Below are 8573 nucleotides of genomic sequence, written 5' to 3' on the forward strand. Positions count from 1 at the left end.
ACAAGGGGCTAACATCCATTATATACAGAGAACCCAATAAACAAATCCCTCCCAAATCTAACAAACCAATCATTAAATGGGCAAGGGAGCTAAAGAGAGACTTCTTAGAGGAAGAGATTAAGATGGCAAAGAAACACATGAGGAAATGTTCATCATCCCTGGCTGTAAAGGAAATGCAAATAAAAACAACCCTGAGATACCACTGTACCCAAGTCAAAATGGCCCACATCCTAAATTCAACTAATGACAATTGCTGGTGGGGATACGGAGAAAAAGGAACCCTATTGCATTGCTGGTGGGAATGTACACTAATGTAAGCACTTTGGAAAGCAGGAGGTACCTCAGAAAGCTTAATATAGACCTCCCATATGACTCAGCTATACCACTCTTAGGCATCTACCCTGAGCAACAAGAACCAGGATACAAGGACACATGCACCTCCATATTCATTGTAGTACTGTTCACTATAACCAAGATATGGAAACAATCCAGATGCTCCACTACAGATGAATGGATCCAAAAATTGTGGTACCTATATACAATGGAATATTGTGCAGCCATTAGAAAGGACAAAATAATGCCATTTGCAGGGAAATGGATGTAACTAGAACAAATCATTTTGAGCAAGGTAAGCCAAGAGCAGAGAGACAAACAGCACATGGTCTCCCTGACATGTGAATGTTAAATCCAAAATGCAAGGAGATATGACAAAGTAAACAGGACTCAGGAAAGGAAGGACCTCCACTCAATTTGTCATATCATTTCTAAATGACTCCATGTTCTTGACCACGTGTGTGTGTGTGTGTGTGTGTGTGTGTGTGTGTGTGTGTGTGTGTGCGTGCGTGCGTGAGCGTTTCACTGGACATTGGTGAAAAAGAACTAAGCAACTCAAGGGCAGCGATGGGAGGGAGGGAATGAGAGGGAAAAAGGGAACAGCTGACACTAAGCAAAAGGAAAGAAATGAACATACCAAACAATGTGGAAGAAGTAGTTGTCAAAGCTCATGGAATTCACAAACATTATAGACCATGATAATGACAATTTGCTTTGGGAGGTTAAAATGTGTCTGTGACTTTAACTAAGTGTCACTATCTCACAATGTATGTAATTACTTAATCTCAATAAAAAATTATTAAAAAAATAATAATCAGAACACCTCCCAAACACCCACTCAGTGTCCTGGACTCTGTCAGACCCATTGGCTTAATCTTGACCTTCGAACTGTGTCCTCAAAAGCCAAGCAGAGGACCCTTCCCGTTCTATAGCCTACTTCAAAATCATAGCTCACAACTAGTTTTGCGTCTATTCCTTCTTGATTATTGTAATAGGAATACCAAGGCTTTCCTTTCTGCATTTAAAAATCATGATATCTCTACTTCCTCTTGATCACATTGACAAAAGGCACACATTTCATGTGACATTTTGAGGGAGATATCTTCTGAATGGCACAGCATTGTACGAGTTTAGGAACCCTGCTTTTAGGCCAAAGCGACAACCTTACTTTATTGTTAAATCATGTAAGTACGATGACAATTAATATTGAGTGTGCAGTTTGGGGGATTTAGCATTGTGATTTTAAGAAAGGCCTTCTTTAACCCTAACCATAGGCCTGTGTAGGTGCTGTTGTAATTCTCATTACTATATCATGAGCCTATAACTTAAGTAAGGGCAAGCAACCTATCCACTTTTTTATGTATTTTTTTAAAGGAAGGTAAATAAAGTGGATTCTTTACTAGTTCTGGTGCCAGATCTCATACCATTAACCACTTCTGGTGCCAGATTAAGTAAGGGCAAGCAACCTATCCACTTTTTTATGTATTTTTTTAAAGGAAGGTAAATAAAGTGGATTCTTTACTAGTTCTGGTGCCAGATCTCATACCATTAACCACTTCTGGTGCCAGATTAAGTAAGGGCAAGCAACCTATCCACTTTTTTATGTATTTTTTTAAAGGAAGGTAAATAAAGTGGATTCTTTACTAGTTCTGGTGCCAGATCTCATACCATTAACCACTTCTGGTGCCAGATTAAGTAAGGGCAAGCAACCTATCCACTTTTTTATGTATTTTTTTAAAGGAAGGTAAATAAAGTGGATTCTTTACTAGTTCTGGTGCCAGATCTCATACCATTAACCACTTCTGGTGCCAGATCTCATACCATTAACCACTAAGTTCTTAAATTGTCTTACCAGTTGCACCTTCTAAATAACCCTCTATTTGGCTGCATCTTCTTGCTTCCACTGCTTCTGAGTATCACCTGATGAAGCTGCATAGTCACCTATGCATTCGAAAGCCATCAGACACCTATGCTGAAGACTGCCTGGAAAGAAGGGAGGCAGAAGGAAAAGAGATGGAGGAGACAGACACATGTTAACTAGGAAAGCATACAAGCACTGAATTGAAAGCCAAGTAAATCATGGAAACTGGTGTAGTGGTTTTTGTTAGTCCTTTAAAGAAAAAAATTAGTTTCTTTTCTATCAAATTATTAATTCATTTAACATTCATTCAATAAATATTCCTCGGCCTTTCCTATATAAGTGCATTGCTACTGGCCCATGGAAACAACCCAGTAAAGAAACAGAAAATGAAATCTTTCTCGGTTGACAGTGCTTTATTTTGCTCCCTGCTATGGCACCCTGGACATCCGGAACTTATTTACTACAGGAATGAAGAGAAAGGAGTGATTGTACACCCATCATCCTATTTGGGAATGAAGATATAGTGCCTGGAGGGTAAAATAATGAAAACCAACTTGCCTGATCTCAATCTGAACTAGGTATTCCCCCACATAGAGAAGAAATCATTGGCCACTGGTACCATTAAACAGAGATGTATATTCAAACATTTTAGATGCTCTGTCATTCAACATAGAATAAGAACAAATACGAATAGGATATGTGTCCATTCAACCCAGATTTAAGAACAAAAATATTTTTTAAAAACTGCTTGGAGCTAATACACTGCAAGTATGAGCTCAGGTGAACAGTTGTCACCTTCAGCGTGGGGTGTAGGAGTCCTGAGATAATAGGGTGGTAGGCATAGGAAGAAAACCCAAGGGTGACAATGAATGAAGACCTGAAGAAGGAAGATGACCACAGCTGAGGGGCACTGAATGGAGCACTGGTCTTGAAGGCAACAAACTTAACTCTTCTTCTTTCTCTGCTGCATAAGCTTTACTTGGCTCTAGTCAAGCTGGATCATCTCTGGCACATGAGTCAACCCAACTGAGTCCATGTTCTCATCTTTAAGATGAGTATAATACCTGTCAGAATCAGTTTACAGGACAAGATAAGCCATCAAGATTAGAAAGAGATTCTAACAAAACACTGCAATATAAAACATCCATCAGATTGATCTTTACTTTTTGTAGCATAAACTAAGTTGCTTTCGGTTCTCTTAATTTTCCAGGATGAGTATAGATTATGGGTGGAAGAGTAGATGAAGATATTGAAGAAAACAACAATGAATAGAAAAGAAATTATTATTGCTTGCTACCATATGAGAGTGTAAAATGTCTCAAATTACTTTTCTACCCCAACCATCTGGCACATAATCTATTAACCTCAAAATGCTAGTTAGGTGAATGAATGAGTAAAATAAAATGTTATTAATGTTGCTGGTTTTCCCAGTCTAAATTAATTAAATGTCAGTGGCTTTCCATACTTTCCCATGGGTGAAAATAAGGAGCCATAGAATTGGTTGACCTATTTTTATAACAGTTTAAAACTGGACTGTACCTTAATTAGTAGATTGCCTAGTTTTGTCCTATTCAAGCCATAGTTCCAAGAACAATAGCAGTCTACAAGTGTTTATTGCTGGACTGTGACAGCATAAATTGACAGAAATTGAGAGTAAGTATTTAGAGGTATTTTTTCCCAGCAATTTGACAGTGTAATTTTCCATCTACTGAATCTTTTTGCAAAGTTGTCATGTATTTGTTTTACCTTTTTAAATTAATCATACTATTAATTCATTATATTGTATTTTACAAAAGTCATAGTATAGGGACCAATCAGGAGGGGGGGAAACTAGCCCATCACCGTAGATAGTTTGAGAAGCATTGGCCCGGCTCATGGTTACCATTCATCTCTGCTTTCAAGAATTATCAGTGGTAACACACAAGATACTATATCCATGTATCCTCTTCAACTTTTTGTTATTCCTTTAAATTAAAATCAGTTTAAGAGTAGTTAAGCATTTCACCACTGGTATGGTTAATTAGCAAGATGCTTCCTCCAGTAAGAACAGAGACCTGGGGTCATGGTTTTATAAGACTGGGTCCACACTGCCAAGAATCTGCCTCATCTCTTCTACCTGCTACTCATACAACATTGGGTGAGAACTTTGGAGAGAGAATTTCATGGAGGAAAATATGGACAACTATTTCTATGTTGAAGGATTTTAGGAGTTGGAGGCACACTTCATTGGTGGAGCACTAGTCAATGAGCAAAAGCATTAGGTACCAAGTTCAAGTCCTGGGCTCAGACTAAAAATAAAGAAAGAATTATTCTACCCTGTGAAATTAAATGACTCTGTGGGAGTTGATTAGCAGAAGATTTGACACATAGGAGGAGCTTGCTAATTTGGGGGGTTACTACACTGGAGTAATTTTTGGCTGATTCTTGTGGTGGGGGGTGGGGGAAGAACATTTCTACCATCTGTGGACTCTGGTGGCAGGAAATGGCATGATGAAACTGTCACTGATGGTTCTGAACCCTTGCTAGTCTATATCAGTGCTTCCTGACTGTAACTTCACACATATCTGCTTTAAACTGCAAGACTGGTCACTCTGGGGCCTAGGATCTAACAAGCAGCAGGCATAGTGGACACTGTTGGTCCACATAGTGTGCTGTGAGTAACAAGGCTGCCAATGACATTCCAATGTGAGCAGATGACATTCGAATGTGATCAGCAAAGAGTCACAAGAAAGGCACACTAATGTGCAGATTTTCTGGACCCCCCAATCCTCAGAGATCTGGAGATTGTTGTTAACTCCTGTTACCTTGTTTCCCAGGTCTGGAAATATTTATCAGTAGTAAGCTCCATGAGTATTAGAGTATGATGCTTCTGCTTGCTTGGGAGTCACAAAGAACCTGTGCCATGGACTACAAAAGAGAAACCTTGGCCTTATCATTGTTCTCAAACAATAAGAACAACTTGACCTGATTTAGTTCTACTGTCTATGAAATGAGAAGAAACTGAGTGATGTAGAAACTTTCTTCGAATTCTGAAATTTATTTGTTCCTATTATCAGTTGTCTTAAAACAAACAAATATGCAATGGCAGTTGTAAAAGTCATGTAAATATTCTTTTTCCAATAATGTTTTCTTATCAAAAATGAACACTAGGGCTAGGAAAGTGGCTCAGTGGTAGAGTGCTTGCCTTGCATGCATGAGGCCCTGGGTTCGATTCCTCAGCACCACATAAGCAAAAAGAAAAAAAAAGCCGGAAGTGGTGCTGTGGCTCAAGTGGTAGAGTGCTAGCCTTGAGCTGAAGAGCTGAAGGATAGTGCCCAGGCCCAGCGTTCAAGCCCCACAACTGGACCAAAAAAAAAAAAAAAGATCACTATCATTGACAACCTTCTTTGCCCTACTAGAGTAGTTTAGGGTTTTTAATGTTTATTTTTTATGTTTCCAGGCCCTGTGAATCTTAATAGTATCCTTCTGATTTGCCCAGTAGACAGCTCCTTTTCTTAACCGGGTGTAGTCCGGGCTAGTCTCATTTGGGATCAGAGCCTCTACTGAGCCTTTGCAGCGAACGCTTTTACTCATGTCTCACAGCAAACCCATGACGTAACTACTGATCTCATTTTTCTAATTAGAAAACTTCAGCTGAGATTTGGAGCACATTGTCTAACTGTCCACAAGTGGTAGTGATGTAGGCAAAGTAAATGACTTGCCTAGGGACCACAGAGCTGCACCCCTAGCCACTGAGCTACAATCGCATAGAGGAGAAAGAACAAATAAAGGGAGTTGGCTGAATACTTTGCAGGGTCAATATTTAGACTGCAGACAATCCTAGTTTCCCAACCCTGAATTGTAGTTTTCCAACGCTGAATCCTTAATGATGGAGAATGGTGACAGTAAAATTTTATGCTGAGTTTGACATGTGCCAAATACAACAGCACACACTGTGCTTGTGTGTGTGTGTGTGTGTGTGTGTGTGTGTGTGTGTGTGTGTGTGTGTGTAATATATATACATGAAGTTCAAGAATACTAAAAAAGTCAGTCTACAGTGACAGGAGAGAGGAGAGTAGCTCTTGGAAAGAATGAATTAGGGGACTGGAAGGAGCAGAAAGAAGCTTTCTGGGCAACAAAATCATAGATCTGGGTACTGGTCAGAAGGGTGTATACATATGCAGAAAGTTAGTTACACATGTAAAATTTTAAGCACTCTGTTGCATGTTAATTCAATAGAAAGACACAAGGGTGTCTGGGAATGTGGCTTAGTGGCACAGTGATTGCCTAGCATGCATGAAGCCCTACATTAGATTCCTCAGTACCGCATAAACAGAAAAGGCCAGAAATGGCACTGTGGCTCAAGTGGTAGCGTGCTAGCCTTGAGCAAAAGAAGCGTAGGGACAGTGCCCAGGCACTGAGTTCAAGCCCCAGGACTGGCAATCAATCAACCAATCAATCAATAAACACATGGGAACAAAAATGTATACATAAGGTATGTATGCATATATATGCTATCCACTTTCTAAATGCTACCCAGTATTTACTACCCCATTTTATAGATTATGCAAGGCAAAGAGAGACATCTTTAACATGTAACTAGTCTTCTTCATGCTTTTCCTAGCATTGTATTAACTACAGATACAACATAAGCTTTTATGCATTAGGCTGGGTATATTTGTTGAAATCGCAAAAATTAGGTATGTAAGATAACATTCCACACCATCAATTATATTATTTTCAGCAGCATTGTGATTTTGTGCAACGTATTAGTATGATTCTTGAGATCATTGTTTATTTTGTCTTGTTTTGTTCTTCCAGTGAAACTGCATTATTTGCTAATGCTCCGCTCACCTGGGCCCCTTCTCATACTGTCTTCTTATTGTTTTGTTAAATAATGGAAGCTAACTCCCCAAGAATCTCATTTTCTATGTCCACTCATTCATCAGGTCACTTAATTTAGTTTTCTTATTAAGTACCACCTCAAAGTTTCATAATTCTATTGGCACCAGTGACCCCTTCTCCTCTCCCCAATATACCTTGTGTAATTGATTCTTGTTATAACCCATCCCTCTTCATCGGCCAGTAAACTGCAGTGATGATATTTCCTGATATTGTTGGAACCTTATAATTTACAAACAGCCTTGCATACCTAAAGGTCTGCTTAGAAAGAGGAACAGATCGTGGCAGAGAAAACTCAGTGAAACAAGTAGAATTAGGAAGTTGCACTCGAGACAGCTTAAAGAAAAAGATTTTTATAGTGGTGGTTTGAAGGCAGCTATTTCCTGTTCTTTATTAAATTGTTTGCCACTAGTGACAAAACAAAATCTGCTGCTATTAACCAGGCAACATCAAGGTAACTGGTATTGGCATACTAAACATATTGCAGTGCAGAGATTAATAAGAACTATTCTCTGATTGAGGACTACAAAGCTAAACAAACTAACAAATGCATCGCATGCCTTTGAAGTACTTTGTGTGTGAGAGAGAGAGATCTGCCTTGAATATTGAAATCAGCAAAAGCCTAGAATTCACTGGAGGCCACATTTGTAACCTGCCCCCACCACATCCAGGAGTCAGAGATTCCGAATGATCCGTAATTCTACAAGCTACAGCACAGGAATATGCTCTCCCTGCCAAAGCCTTGATGTACAGTACCTATTAAATGTAGCAAGAGTTACAAACCATAAGAAAAAAAAAAGAACACATCTGTCTCCTCTATCCTATTAGAATTGTGAACTGAATTTTCTCTTCTTGCTGCCTGGGGTTTGAAAGAAAATAACTGCATGATCTTTAAATGTATTGGAAAAATAAACATCTTCATTAATTGCGTGCTCCTCTTTTTCATCTTCATGCAGTGCTAGTGTTTACAATATTTCAAATTTCTAATTCTTAAAGAAGCTGCTGGAACTGTTGTGAATCTAGTCCAACACTGAGAGGGTTTCTCTGGCAAAGATGCTTGTCTGTTCATGTTGTAAATGAGAATCAAGAAAAAATGGTGAGGTTGAAATGCAATTTACAGATTTCTAATATGTGTGTGTGTGTGTGTGTGTGTGTGTGTGTGTGTGTGTGTGTGTGTATGAAATGTTCAGATACTTTAAAGAATTAAAAAGGATCAAATGTGGGGGTAGGGGAATAGAGTTCTCTTTCTTAATGATGCTGCTCAGATTTGACTTTTCAGACAAGTGGCAAACTCTCCTCCAAAACAAAGAAAATCAAACAAATATTGCCTTACATTAGCATAGAAACCCCTAGTGCTTGTAGCTGAAACTTATGCCAGACTCCCATGCCTGGTATCAGTCTTTCTCTTCAGTGTAAGAAATGAGCAAGATCGGGTTGAGAAATGTAATATCTGCTGGTAGAGGCAAGAGTGGGATCAGCTACCTTTATGAACACATTA

This window comes from Dipodomys spectabilis, unplaced genomic scaffold (genome assembly GCF_019054845.1).
Source record: "Dipodomys spectabilis isolate Male_0828 unplaced genomic scaffold, ASM1905484v1 ptg000178l, whole genome shotgun sequence".
NCBI lineage: Eukaryota > Metazoa > Chordata > Mammalia > Rodentia > Heteromyidae > Dipodomys > Dipodomys spectabilis.